Source organism: Gossypium hirsutum, chromosome A12 (genome assembly GCF_007990345.1).
Source record: "Gossypium hirsutum isolate 1008001.06 chromosome A12, Gossypium_hirsutum_v2.1, whole genome shotgun sequence".
Taxonomy (NCBI): domain Eukaryota; kingdom Viridiplantae; phylum Streptophyta; class Magnoliopsida; order Malvales; family Malvaceae; genus Gossypium; species Gossypium hirsutum.
The window spans coordinates 18,099,331-18,115,702 of NC_053435.1; the positions used below are offsets into that span (position 1 = coordinate 18,099,331).

General features: G+C 36.6%; 1 non-coding gene across 1 annotated transcript; it reads left to right on the plus strand.

The window, feature by feature from the left end:
* Positions 1-4,922: 4,922 nt before the first annotated feature.
* Positions 4,923-5,029, plus strand: LOC121211917 (small nucleolar RNA R71). The gene has a single exon (XR_005907133.1). It is a non-coding gene; the product is annotated as a small nucleolar RNA R71 (small nucleolar RNA).
* The last annotated feature ends 11,343 nt before the right edge of the window (positions 5,030-16,372 follow it).

Below are 16,372 nucleotides of genomic sequence, written 5' to 3' on the forward strand. Positions count from 1 at the left end.
ACTCATAATGAAAGTGAGCATGAAAGGAATAAAATATGCTCTAAAGGCTCAAGATCTCACAAAAATTATGGCTTTCTGATGTTCAAACTTGTGAATTTCAACTCAAGATAATACCTAAACTTAAGGAAACAACCTAAAAGTTTTTAATTCTTCAAAAATCAACTTATCATGCTTGATTCCCTAATGTCTTAAAGTTTAAACAATCAATGCATAAATACCTATGTTTTAATTCAAGACATATCAATAAAAATCATAAATTAATCAAAATTCATTCTAATAGTGATATGAGTGATTCACGTGAGAATAAGACAAAATTCAGGGATTTCTAATGATGATATAAAAGACCCCCCACACTTAAGATGTACATTGTCCTCAGTGTACAAAGATAGATATATTGAAAAGTATAAATATATAATCATAAGAGAGGGAGAGAGGTGAAACTTCCTGAAAGATGAATGGACTCCTTGAATTGGAGTTATGGAGAATAATCGGCCAAGACAATGATGAGAGTGGAGGGGGATACTCCGGTGGTGGTAGAGGTTGGGTTCCACAAATGCTGCGCCAAAAGAATATTATATCTCATGTTGGCTATGGTTGTGGTCAGCAGGGCATGGCAGTCATGGAGAACCTTTCCCAATGGAGTTTCAAGTTCCTAAGTAATAGTAAGCTTTGGAGCTCTTTATAACTATGATAGAATCAGGAACTTTTTTAGGAAATATATAAAGAAGAATAATTACTCGTAATGAAATAGTCGAAATTAAAAATTGTAAAATAATAATTATAAAACCTAATAAAAAAAAGCTTAAAGAAAAAATAAAAAGTAGTCTTAAAATAGAATAAAAGTAACAACATAAAATAATAAATAAAAGATTTTAAACATCTTCATCGCTAGATGGTTCGCGAGGTCGGGGTGGCGATGAGATGTGGAAGTGCTGAAAAATCTACTGTATAGTAGCATCAATGTTATCGAAGCACTGAAAACACTGCTGCTCGAATCGAGTAAGGCATTCAGAGATGTCAGCGTATGAAGCCACCCTATGAACTGGACAAGAAGGGGGTGGTGGCTGAGATGGTGGGTTCTCATAACGTGGAGGGACACCATCAGTAATATCCTCTGGATCCTCCTCTTTGGTGGACTGGATGAGGCAGTACTGAGGAGGGTAGGTGCCACGTCGTTTCTCGATCATCATCATATTTAACATGCTCGAGATGCCCTGTGGAGACATCTGGCTGATGAGAGTGAGGGAGGATGATTGGGCTGCTGTGTTGAGGAGCCTGAAGTGTCGAGCCAGTCAAGTCACATAGGGCCCGATAGAGATGACCCTTCTCCTGTGCCGCTCCTTCTGGTGGCGAATGGTGAGGGCAATAAAGTAGAGGTCGATGACGTGCCCATTCGCCATACTCTATAAGAAATAGGCGTCGTGGGTGGTGACGACGCCGGTGATCTCTCATCTCCCTGTCAGAGTGTGAGCCAAGATGGCGTGTAGATACTTCAAGGATAGAGAGAGAGCCGATGCCTTGGAGCGGCTAGGATCGTAAGTGGCCGAGGCAGGGACGAGGTCCCTCCAGCATTTTGAAGGGGAGTAGTGGATGTGGCAGTAGAGGGTGTTGAGTTTATTATCGTCCATGAATTCCTTCGTGTATAGCTTGCAATCCCAAACTCGGGTACACTCAACTGGCGTACTAGACCTCCAAGGCAGAACTGGACCATTCCAGGGTGTCAAAGTTAGTCATGATGGTCTGAAGATGGAACGTCGAGTAGAGTTCCAATGTAAACTCTAGATACGTCAGCTCGACGATCTCAAAGAAGAGCCCCCACGGGTTAGTCATCTGGAGGGCTCGAACTGTGTCAGCCAAATGAATCTATTCAAGTACGGCCCAGTCAGCCAAATACGCTGCTCCTTTCCTCTTCTTCGAGGCGGGAACAACAGTCTTCTTACCACATGAGGATGACATTGTACCTGCGTTGAAAAATCAAAGTTCAACCAATACGTCCCAAAAATAGCATGGAAGCACAAAACCAAATAGGAATATTTCATGAGACTTACGTAATAGATGAAGTAAACAAAACTACTAAATATATCAAGTTATAGGATTATGGGAATAATGTAACGAGAATATGAATGAATGCATGTGGGTAAGCATAAATTTCATGGAGCAAGGAAAAATGAAAGAGTATAGCATAATGTAGTAACTAAAATGAATTTTTTTATAAACAAGCATGAGTATTTTAATATTCTAACTATGAATATTCATTCAAAATAGTTCAATAGAGTAGAGAAATCATGAAATAAGCAACATATTTAAAGAAAATAGAGAGAAAAGAGTAAATAAACACAAAAGGAAGGAGCTTAGAGTGTCGGAATCAGTGTTGTAGACGGTTCACGAGCGTGGAGGCTAGGGCGTGTGAAGTTGCAGCGGCTAGGGTTAGGGATTTTTGGGGAGGTTGTTGATGAATAGTGAGGGTTTTATATAGATTTTGTGGCACACGGCCGTGGGACACGCCCGTGTGGCCTAAATTTTGCCCGTGTGTTTCACGAATTTTGAATTTGGGAGCGTCTGACATTTGGCCCACGCCCGTGTTCTTTGGGCGTGTGGGTGCACACGGCTATGTCACACGGTCATGTCTTGCTTCATCCCAAGCCCGTGTTCGTTTTGACAGTGTCAACCACGAGTGGATGGCACGAGCGTGTCGCATACCCGTGTTACATTCTCAGTTTCGACCACGATTTCTAGGCACGGGCATGTCTCACGCCCGTATTGTTTTGGCAGTTTCGCCCATGGCCATATTGCACAGCCATGGCAACTTATCGCATCCCGTGTTGGAAAAAAATCCTTACCCTGTTTTCACATGGCCTAATGCACGCCCATGCGCTTGGCCGTGTGGGCTTTAGCAAGCCTGCGTTCCATGATTTGGTTAGTATGTTAGATGATAAAAACTAAAATTTAAAGAAATTAACACTGTTAGTGCTCAGGTTGCCTCATGAGAAGCACTTATTTATAGTCTAAGCTCGACTTACCTCTCTTCTACATGGTCAAGGTGGTGCGAGGAGTTTACACTCCTCATCCCTACTATCAACTTTGTCAACATAAGGTTTAAAACGGGTATTGTTTACCTTAAATGTGTCAAATTTGGGATGAATTACCTCGATTGTACCATATAGGAAAATACTGAGTACCGTAAGAGGAATTTCTTCATTAGGTTCAGGAGTGGCAATGCGAGGATCTGCTGTATCTAGTAGTACTTTTTCTCCAACCTTAAGTTGATTTGGTGAGGTATTGAGCTTGTCCTGGCTTGGTTTCGGTTTATCACGTGTTCTCAATTTCTATGTCTTCCATTCATCTAGCTCCTCAATTTGTAGCCTTCGTTCTTCATAGATAGGTTCATTGTTGTCGTTTGAACACGACTCATATGTGTTCTTCGAAACTATTTCCTGCATAGAGGGTTTCACCACATGATCAGTACTAGTAGAATGATTTATACAACCACCTTTAATTTTTGATGTGTTACTCGAATTACGAGCTTGAAGGGTGATTGTTTCATCTCCTACATGAAGTGTGAGTTCACCTGTACCAACATCAATAATGGTTCTAGCAATCGTTAAAAAGGGTCATCCTAAAATTAAAGGTGCGTTACTATCCTCTTTCATGTCTAGTACAGCAAAGTCTACTGGGTATATAAATTTATCGATCTTAACAAGAACATCTTTAATGATACCCCTAGGAAATTTAATGGTTTTATCAGCCAATTGAATGCTCATCCTAGTTTGTTTGGGTTTCCCAAGACCTAGCTGTTTAAACATTTTATAAGGCATAACATTAATGCTTGCCCCTAAGTCAGCCAATGCATTATGAACATCTAAACTACCAATTAAACAAGGAATCGTAAAACTCCATGTATCCTTCAATTTTTTTGGTAACTTATTCTGTAATATGGGTGAGCAAACTGCATTCAACTCCACATGTGATGCCTCATCCAACTTTTGTTTATTTGTTAAAAGCTCATTTAAAAACTTGACTGGGTTTGGCATCTGCTTCCATAAATGGTAAGTTAATATGTAGTTTCTTCAAAAGTTTAAGGAATTTATCAAATTGTTCATCTGATCGGTCTTTCCTTGTCGCATTGGGGTATGGCACACGAGGTTTATATTCTATACTCACTGACTTTGGATCATTTTGGCCTACATCATTCTTACCTTTGCTTACCACTGTTTCTAGCCTTGGTTTTGCAACTATTCCTCATCTTGAATGGCAATCGCGTTGAGTTGTTCCCTTGGGTTAGATTTAGTGTTGCTTGGCAAGCTACCTTGTTGATTTTTAAGTGCCGTCTCGGTATTCTAAAAATGAGTTTCTGACATCGAGATGAATTTGGTTAGCATCTCTTCAAGGTTCGGCTTTTTCTCTTGTACGGTGGTTGCTGAAAGCCTAGAGGGGGTGGTGGTCTCTGATTTCCTTGGCCTCCCCAGGAAAACTTTGGGTGGTTCCTCCAACCTGCATTGTAAGTATTGCTATAATGATTGTTTTGAGATCGAGGATTGTTACCCATGTAATTTAACTGCTCATTCTTCATTTTGTGGCCATAAGGTGGGTATTCTGAACTGCTTGATCCACCTCCACTTGCTTCGCACTGCATTACTGGGTAAACTTGTGAAGAACTAAGAAATCCATCAATTTTGTTATTCAAAAGTTCTACTTGATTAGAGAGCATGGTGACCGAATCGACGTTATAAACATCGGCTGTTTTCGTTGGCTTTGTCCTCATGACTTGCCACTGATAGTTATTCAGTGACATCTCCTCTATAAATTCATAGGCATCTTCAGGTGTCTTATTATTGATGGTTCCGCTACCAACTGCGTCAACTATTTGTCGAGTCGAAGGATTCAGGCCATTATGAAAGGTTTGAACATGTAGCCAGAGTGGTAACCCATGGTGAGGGCATCTTCTCAAGAGATCCTTGTATCTCTCCCATGCATTGTAGAGTGTTTCTAAATCCATCTACACAAAAGAAGAGATATCATTACGTAATTTATCCGTTTTAGCCGGCGAAAAATATTTCAATAAAAACTTTTCGGTCATTTGTTCCCAAGTAGTGATTGACCCCCGTGGTAATGAATTCAACCACTGTTTAGCTTTGTTTCTCAATGAAAAAGGGAATAATTGAAGGCGAATGGTGTCATCAGAAATGCCATTAATTTTAAATGTATCACATAGTTCCAAAAAGTTTTCCAAGTGAGCGTTGGGATCTTCGTCCCGTAAACCATCAAACTGAACAAATTGCTGTATCATTTGAATTGTGTTAGGTTTTAGTTCAAAAGTATTTGTAGCTACAGCAGGTCTAACTATGCTAGATTCAGTTCCTATTAAAGGCGGTTTAGCATAATCATACATAGTGCACGGAGCAGGATTCTGATTAACAACAATCACAGGAGGTAGCGGATTTTCTTAGTTTTCAGCCATCTCCTCGGTTGTGGTTGAAGTATCGTCCTCTTGCTCTTCTGTGTATCGTAAGCTTCACCTTATTTCTCTTCCATTTTTGTGAACTATGCGATCAATCTCACTATCAAACAGTAATGGTCCTGACGGGTTTCTTCTGGTCATAAACTAGAAAAACATGTCTGAAGAATTAGAAAAGAAAATAAAAATTTAAATTGCAATAAAAGTAAAATGGCTAAAGTAATAAAAATCGAGTGTTCCTAATATCCTAGTTCCCCAGCAACGGCACCAAAAACTTGATACGTGATATTCGTGACAGGTTTTAAAGATTTATGAAAGAATCGTTCTTGAGACTAACTTATTATCACGATTAAGGCAGGTGTACCTATCGAACAGTAGTATAGTTCAGCAAGACCGGATTGTCAAACCCAAAGGAACTACGAGTACTAGTATTTACTTCCTTTTTATTATCTAGCCAAAAAATTAAGAGGTTTGGTTATCTAAACTAATTACTAACTAAGAATGCACAGAAAGAAAATTTGGGAAAATACTTTTGGGAAAATTAGATTGATTAAGACAATACCTAAGGAAAATCCACTTAGACTTCACTTGTTATTTGACTTTGAATTAGACGATTTATTCATTTGACTTGATCTGTAGAAATCCCTAAGTTATATTATTATCTCTCTCAAGACTAATAACGTCTAAGCCTAGGTTGAATAATTGAAATCTCTTTCTAATTAACACCCTAGAATTGCATTAACTGATCTATGGATTCCCTTATTAGGTTTCACCCTAATCCGGCAAAATCTTCTCACTATATCTCTAGGCGTGCAATCAACTCCGCTTAATTATGAAAAATTTACTCTTTGACAGGGTCTATTCCTCCTCTGAATAAGAGCTTAACTTGAATCAATATCTTGGAATATCAAAACAAGAATTAAGAGCACATAATTAAGAACAAGTCAAATATTTATCATACAATTTAGATAATAATAACAAGATCCATCTTAGGCTTCATTCCCCTTAGGTATTTAGGGGGTTTAGTTCATACTTATGAAAGAAAACATCTCAAAAGCATAAAGATAACAAAACATAAGAAAACCCAAAACTCCTGAATGAACTTGAAGGGAGATCTTCCAGCTTCTGAGATGGATCAATCGGCTTTCCTTAAGTAATTCCTTGCTTCCTACTCTACGTCCCCCTTCTAATTGCCTCCTCAAGTGTTTAAATAGGCTCTAGAATGCCTAAGAGCCCCCACAATTGGCCTTTTGCGAATAGGGTTATACTTGGGCTCAGCAAGGACACGCCCGTGTGCGATTACTCCAGCTCGTGGTCAAGGCCGTTGAACAGGCACGGGCGTGTAGTATACCCGTGTAAGTCATGCTTCAATCCTGCCAAAGGGACATGGCCGTGTGATACGCCCATGTGAGAAAGTCCAGGCCGTGTTGATTTCCCACGTGGGTCCATTTTCTCCGTTTTTGGCCCGTTTCTCACTCTTTTTACTCTCCTATGCTCACCTAAGTATAAAACATGAAATTAAAAGATTAGGAGCATCGAATTCACCAATTCTAAGGAGAAACCATCCATAAATGTGCTAAGCATGGGATAAAAATATGTATAAATTACGGTTTATCACGTATTGCTCACTAAGTTCATGCATATATAAGAATGTGTTGATCCCGGATCTATTAATGCAATCACAAAAGTATTATAAAGAGTAAAAGTACCAGTAATAACATCTGGAGACGAAGCTTCTTCGTGTGCACGAATAGCATAGGCTTTGGCAGGTGCGCGAGCCTCAGATCTAACAGTTATATCTTTAGTTCCCCTCTGGCTGCCACTCATATTACCTATATTTTTGGGTGGTCTACCTCGAGCTATATTGCCAGTCGGCCTCGAATTTTGCACAATCTCTTACTCTACAAACTCAGGACATTCAAGGATAAAGTGATCTAAGGATCCACATCTCGTCAGCTACGACTCATTTGAGATCTATTTAATATATAAAAACACATTTTAATTGTTAGGAATCATCACACTATCACAGTTCATATATATGGAGTGTATAGCTAGACTCACATACGCTATGTTAGTCCTAGAATCAACTAAACATAGCTCTGATACCAACTAAATATAACACTCCTAACCCGTATTCGTAGCCAGACTAGGGTTAAGAGGCATTACCTAACATATCAGAATATTTCGCAATCATTTTACAATCAAAAGCTATACATCATCATATCATAGTCAAATATCAACATAAAGTCTCTGTCTTCGGTTAACGAGACCTTGAACATACTTTAGAGAAGGTTCCAGACTAAACCGATCTCGTATAAAAGTTTCTAGACACTTATAAAAATTTCATGAAATCACAAGTCACACACCCGTGTGAATAGGCCGTGTGACAAACACGCCAGTGGCGTAGGCCGAGTGAAACAGGGTATACATATTGACTTATACCACACGGCCGGAGACATACCCGTGTGTCTTGACCGTGGTCGAAACTGCCTTGGGTCACACAGCCGACCATACGCCCGTGTGTCCAGCCTGTGTACCTTTTGAAATGGCCACACACGCCCATGTGCTAAGGCTGTGTGCCTCACACGGCCACCAGACACGTCCGTGTGTCTAGGCCATGCTCAAGACTGACTTTAAATTGTAAGACTATCCCAGGGGACACACGACTGAAACACACACATGTGTCTCTACCCGTGTTGACAAAAATAGGCTACTAGAAAAGCCATTTTGCTACCTTATATACATAAGCTTTTAAGACCACATTACATAACCTAAAATACAACCAAAACATTTCCAAAACAAGCATCACTCATATTTCAATATCATTAGTCATTTCCATACATAATTCCAAATCAAGCATACTAATTCCATGTAACTAATTCATACCTTGAACACATGATTCATATCATATTCATAACCATTTCAACCATAAAACTAACTTTAAAAAAAAGGACCATTTCACTATGCCATATATATACACCAAAATCAAACAATAAGTTCAACCATAACCAAGCCATATCTCATGGCATGGTATACACATCTCAAAACATACCACATTAATTCTAGCCTATACATGCCATACGATGATATATATAAATTTTCAAAAGGTACCAAAATAATATTTGATACTGTGGTGATGATCTTCGATATCCCCGAGCTTCTAGTAGCTCCGATATCTAAAACACAATGCAAACACACACAATGTAAGCTTTCAAAAGCTTAGTAAGCCATATACAAATAAACTTATCATTTTAAGCATATAAGCATCATAAAATACATATACTCTATAGCCAAATATTATCACAAGTCACATAGTTCATATACATTTCACATATTCCTAATTCATTTGCACATATAGCATATTTTCTCATACTTATATCACATATCATCACTTGCACATATACTTACTTCTCATTAATAAATGTTGAACACATCCCCACATACCTGGATCGATTATTCATTCATTCAATCACATATTTCTCAAAATGCCCATTGAAACGTATGGAATTAAATAGGATACGCGGATAAATCAGAAAGGTTGTACAATGCCAACGTCCCAGACGTGGTCTTACATGTAATCAAATATCAATACCACTGTCCCAGACAGGGTCTTACACGAAATCAAATACAATGCCAATGTCCCAGACATGGTCTTACACGTAAATCTCAAATAGATGCCAACGTCCCAGATGTGGTCTTACACAAAATCAAATATCGAAAATCCTATGTCATGACATATGTATCCTAACTATTCCTATGGTTCGTACGGGGCTTCTGGACGTCGTCGCATTATCGAAACTTTCTCAATTCCACATATTCAAATTCTATAACCATTCATCACAATTCAATATCATATAAACATGAATAAATCAATTCAAAAACATTTATTTGTATATAGACTTACCTCGTACGAAAATGAACGGAAACAAACAGCTATTCAATGACTTTCGACTTTTCTTAATCTAATTTTATTTTCTTTGGTTCTTGATCTAAACACATTCAAATTTGAATTATTCAATCTCACATTTATTCAAATCAATCCATAAACACATATTTAGGGTATTTTACAAATTAGCCCTCACATTTCCACATTTTAATATTTTAGTCTCTATTTCATAAAATCACAAAATATGCATAATTTCCTTTCTCACATGCCTAGCCAAATTTTCCTTTAGTTCATATAAGCCCACATATTTCATTTATTTCACATTTTAACCCCTCAATTTCTCATTTTCCCAATTTAGTCCAAAATACTCAAATTCATCAAAAATCCCAATACAAAACATAGTAATCTAACTCATATCTTTTATTTTCTATCATCAAACTTCATAACATTCATATTATAAACAATGGAACATTTTAAAATTATAATCAAATTCAGAATTTGAGGCAAGGGCTTGATAAAACACAAAGCAACGATCACAAAAACATAGAAATTATCGAAAACGGATCAAAACACATACCTAAATCATCAATTTCCTTAGCCAAACCCTAGGACTCTTTTTCTTTTCTTTTTCCTTATACTTTTGGCAAAGAATGAATGATAATGGATGAAGTTTGCTTTTATTTTAATTTAATTAACATTAATGCATATTTTACCATTTTACCCATTTAATAAACCATTTAAAAACCATCATTTTAATGCCCATTTACGTCCATTCCCACTACAAATGGACTAATTACAACATAAGTTGCTCTCCTTTAATAAGACATAGCACTTAAGTACTTTTAACAAATAGCTAGCCACTTTTACATTTTACGCGATTAGGTCCTTTTTCTAAATTAAGCACACAAACGATCAAATTTTCACATGAAACTTTCACAGATATCAATTCACATATTATAAGCATAGAAAATTATATTAAAATATTTTTTTGACTCAAATTTGTGGTCCTAAAACCACTATTCTAATTAGGGTCTAAACCGGGATGTCACACCTTCTTGCATCAAAACACAGCCTAAACCAATCAATGATGCATCATTGTAAATTACAAATTCCTTAGCCGATTTAGGCTGAACTAGAACTAGTCCTTCACTCAACAAGGCTTTCAATCTGTCAAAAATCTTTTGACATTTATCAGTCCATTCAAATTTCACATCTTTCTGCAACAATTGTGTCATCGAAAAAGCTATCATCGAAAACCTTTTTACAAATCTCCGATAGTAACTAGCTAAACCTAGAAAAATTCTGACTTCAGACACATTTTTCGGTGGTTTCCAGTTAACAAGTGCTGAAATTTTATTCGGATCCACTCTAATACCTTCAGTAGATACTATTTTTCCAAGAAAACCTACTTCTCGAAGCCAAAGTTCACATTTGCTAAATTTAGCATACAACTGTTTTTTCATCTCGAGAATATAACATAATATCATCAATGAATCCAACAACAAATCTATTCAGTACGGTTTAAAATTTCTATTCATTAAAACCATAAATACTGTAAGTGCATTTGTCTAACCAAACGACATCACAAGAAATTCATAGTGCCCATACCTGGTTCTAAAAGCTGTTTTCGGTACATCTGAGGTCAATCTTTGAAAACATTATGGCACCTTTTAACTAATCAAACAAATCATCAATACGAGATAGTGGATATTTATTCTTGATTGTAACTTTGTTGAGCTGCCGGTAATCAATACATAATCTCATAGATCCATCTTTCTTCTTAACAAACAGAACCGATGCACCCCAAGGTGATGAACTAGGTCAAGCAAAACCCTTGTCAGTCAGTTCTTGCAACTGTGCTTTTAACAATTTTAATTCTGTAGGGGCTATTTTGTATAGTGCTATAGATATCGGTGTTATTCCTGAAACAAGATCTATAGAAAATTCAACCTCTTTGACTGGTGGTAATCCGGGTAACTCCTATGGAAATACATAAAAATACTCACTGACTACTAGCACTAACTTAATCTTTGACTCAGATACTTTAGTGTCCAACTCATAAGCAAGATAAGCATCATACCCTTTTCTAACATATTTCTATGCTGACACGACTGATATTACATTAGCAACCCGTCCACTTTATCCGATTAAATATAGAGCATTTCACCATTCTGACAACACAATATGCTTTTGTTTACAATTTACCACGGCATCATGCTGAGTTAACTAGTCCATACTCAGAATCACATCAAATTCATCAAATAATAATAACATCAAATCAGGTGAAAAACAGATACCCTGTATCATTAATGGTCAATTTTTGCAAATTTTATCTACCAGCACATACTGGCCTAAGGGGTTTGACACTTTAACCACGAATTCAGTGGACTCAATAGGTAAATTTTTATTAGACACTAAATTCATGCAGATATATGAATGAGTTGAACCAGGATCAGTAAAAGTAGTTATATCAGTATCAAATAGAGAAAAAGTACCACTAATAACACCAGGTGCAGAAGCATCTTCACGTGCACGAATAGCATATGTTCTGGCTAGTGCTCGTGCTTTGGATTTGACAGTTAAATCTTTTGTCTTACCCTAGATACTACTCACATTACTGGGATTACAAGGGGGTCTACCTCTCATGGCGGGGTTGCTTGGCCTTGAATTTTGAACAGTATCTTTTTCAGGATTTTCTGGGTAATCTCTGAGATAGTGGTCAAAGGAACCACATCTAAAGCATGCTCTGCTTCTCATGCAGTACTCACCAAAATGTAGTTTATTACAATGTTTCCATCTGGGCTTAGGATTTCCATCACTGCCTACACTTGCTACAGATGTAGCCTGAGATCTCGGATTAGAGCATTGAATACTTCTGTCTTTCCCAGAATACCCTATAGAGGTGGTAAAATGGTCATGATATTTCTTTGATTTCTTTGAGAATGATTGTTGTAACTTTCTCGAAAATCTTTTACTTGAAGTTCAGCTTTCCATTTCTAGCTGTCTCTTTTCCCTACTTAGTTCTTCGACTTTATGTGCCCGGTCAACCAGTACAAAAAATTCTTTTAATTCCAAAATCCCAACTAACAACTTGATGTCTTCATTTAAACCCTATTCAAATCGCTTACACATGGCGATTTCAGTCCTGATAAATTCTCTGGCATACTTACTCAGCCTGACAAATTCTCTTTCACATTCGGATACCGTTATATGCCCCTATTTAAACTCTAAAAATTCCTTCCTTTTCTGATCCAGGAACCTTTGACTGATATACTTTTTTTTTTAATTTAGTTTGGAAAAATTCTCATGTAACCTTTCTTTTGGTACAAAAAAAATCAATGTATTCCACCACTACTATGCTGAGTCTTTTAGTAGAGATACATCACATTTCAAGCATTCAGATGTTGTACAAGATAGTTCGTCAAGAACTCTGATAATGTTTTCCAACCAGAATTCAGCCCTTTCTGAATCGTCTTCAGTAGTTGCTCCAAATTCTTCTGGCCTACATTTACGAATTTTATCTACCAGAGGCTTACCAGTTCTAATAAGTTCTATATCTTGTGGCATATTAGGTATCGATTGAGAGACAGGAGGGGGAGGTTGTAGTACAGCCATATTCGTTCTTACAAATTCTTTAAACCATTCGCTCATCATTTAGAAGAAGGCTTCTTTAGTCTCTCCTCCTTGACCCTCAGATATGGGCCTTCTACTACTTGAAGCTGCTCTTTGAACTGAAGCTTGAGCATTGCTCTCAGCTTTTTCGGATTCATCTCGGTTGGATGACATTACTATATAAAAAATATATTTAAAATGGTCAGGAGATATCACACCATCACAGGTTATATAATGACATGTATAGTTAGACTCATATACGCTACATTAGTTTGAGAATCGGCTAAACCATAGCTCTGATACCAATAATTGTAACAACCCTAACCCATATCCGTCGCCAGAACAAGGTTACAGAGCATGTAAAAGCCCGATTTTAGCTAAATCAGAACAGTGATTTCAGAACCAAAAATTTGAGGTCGTAAAATTATTTTAATATTATTTTATGTGTTTACAGCATGTGACTATGTATGTGTGAAAATTTTGTGAGCTATTTTTATCATTTAATAGCTCAAGTTGAGAAAAAGGACTTAATGGCATAAAATGTAAAAGTTGCATTCTAATTGATAAAGGTGTCTAATTGCTATGGCTTATTAAATGAAAGGTCCTTATATTGTTATCAAACCATTGAAAGTGAAAATTGACATAAATGGGTTTAATAAGATGGAATATGGTGGCTTTTAATTAGGGTTAGTTTTGTAAATTAGTTTTTACGTTAATATTAATAAAACAAAATCAAATTTCGTATCATCTTTTAACCTTCCTAGCTGAAAATCAAAAGAAAAGAAAACAAATAGGAAGCTTTAGGGTTCAACCATGTTAAAGTTCAATTAAAGATCAAGAATGAAAGAAATCGAATTTGGATCGGGGAAAATCGAAAGTTATTAAGTAATCGATCCAATTCGTCTATTCTAACTATGAGGTAAGTTCATATACAAATGAATGATTTTAAATTGAATTATACGTGTTTACTTGCCATTGAATTTTTATAAATGTTGAATGAGCACTTACGAGAAAGAATCGACAGGGTTTCAACATCTGAAAGTCTCGTACAAACCTTAGGAATAGTATAAGATACAGATGTCATGACATTAGGTTATTGAGATGTGATTACATGTAAAACCATGTCTGGGACATTGGCATTGTCTTGAGATTACGTGTAAGACCATGTCTAGGACATTGGCATCGTATTGTGATTTCGTGTAAAACCCTGTTTGGGATAGTGGCATCGATATGTATTTACATTTAAGACCATATCTGGGATATGACATTGTATGAGCTTATGTAATTTTCGAGTATCCTTAACAATTCTGACTAGTTCAACTGGCAAACTCAAACTGAGAAAGATTATGTGAATGAGCTAAGTGATTCAAGTACGTATGAGATTCATACGAGTATTGAGATGAGAAGTAATTGATGAACTTACATATGAATGTGAATAATTATGCATTGAGAAAGGTTTGTGTATCTATATGTGCTTATACATGAATTACTTATTTGATGGATCCAAATATGATATTTAATATGTGTACAATGAAAAGGTTTGTGTAATTGAATATGTTAAGATATGTTTAATATATTTGAATTGATATGAATATGTTTATATGATAGCTTTATTTATATATGGTTTACTAAGCTTTTAAAGCTTACTTTGTGTGTTCTTTTCATGTTTTATAGATCATCGAAGCTAGCTCGGGCATCGAAGATCATCGGGAACTATCATTACACTATCGACTACTTGTTGGTATTTTTTAAGTCTTGTATATATGATATATGACATGTATAGGCTAGTAAGTTGATGATATGTTTTGTGTTAAGATTTTAACCATGAGATTTGGCTTACTTTTGGTTGGAAATGTTGATATGTATTTGGTCCTTAAAGTTGGCCTAAATGATGTGTTTGGTAAGTAAGTTATGTGATGTATATAATGCTTATGTGATGTCTTAATTATGAGATATTGAAATCGTAAGTTTTGTGGCATGATATAGATGATAAAGAATTGATGAAATGCATTTAGTAGTTATGCAAGCTTAATGATTTGGATATATTGAAATGGTATGTTTTGGTTGTGGAAATTAAGTAGTTGATATAGTTGATTATGAAATGACATGAAATGTTATGAATTGGCATGTTTTGGCTGTCCATATTTGTGATAAAATGATACCATTTTTTATTGCTAGGTGAGCATGAGAAAGGGTGGCAAATTGCCCTTGCGAATAGCCTATTATTGTCCACACGGGCAGAGACATGGGCGTGTGTCTCAACCGTGTGCGACTGTAACACCCCTAACCAATATACGATGTCGGAATAGGGTTACAAGGCATTACTGGAGAATACATCTCAATCACATAAATTTATACAATCATAAACAAAATTCATTCACAATGTCCCTTACGACACCCTACAAGGCCCTATAAGCCCTAGGTCACACTCCCGTGTAAATAGGCCATGTAACTCACACGGCTACCAGACACGCTCTTGTCCTAGGCAGTGTGAAAATAGAGCATACATATTGACTTGCACCACATGGCTGGAGACATGCTCGTGTGCCTTGGATGTGGTCAAAACTGACTTTGGTCACATGGCTAACCACACGCCCGTGTGTCTAGCTCGTGTACCTTTCGAAATGGCCACACACGACCATATAACATAGCCGTGTGTCGCACACGGCCGAGACACATGCCCGTGTCTCTGCCCGTATTGACAAAAATAGGCCATTTGAAGAGCCAATTTGCCACCCTACAATAATGCATATAAATCAACCTATTTGGTACCATTTCAAATCATCCATAAGCAACCAAAACCCACCAAAACATATACATAACATACCATATATAATCAACCATTTCAACGAATCATTTCCATATTCAAATTATACCAAATCATTATGCCAAAATCATCACAATTTACCATTACTCAAACATTGATAAATAACTAAAACAATATCCATTTAACTATATCTACCACTATGGCAAACATACCAAAACAAGCCAACATATAAAGGCATTATTTGCATCACATATATCACTTATCAAGCACTTAACTTAAACCAATTTAATTGGCTAAAACATATCAATATTTACATCATTAACAAGCCAAATCACATGGCTAACATCATAGTTCAAAACATACCAAAATGACACTAACCTATACATGCCATATACCATTTTTACAAGCTTCAAAAGTACCAAAAAATGATCAATAGTGTGACGATGCTCCTTACGATCCTCGAGTCCAAGCTAGCTTTGATTATCTATAAAACATAGACAAATAACACACAGTAAGCTTCATAGCTTAGTAAGTTCGTAATTAAGCAATTCAATTCATCAAATAAATATAATTCAATCTTATACACATTACCAAAACAATATCTCATTAACACAAACCTTCCTATCATGTCTCAAAACATGATTCATTAACA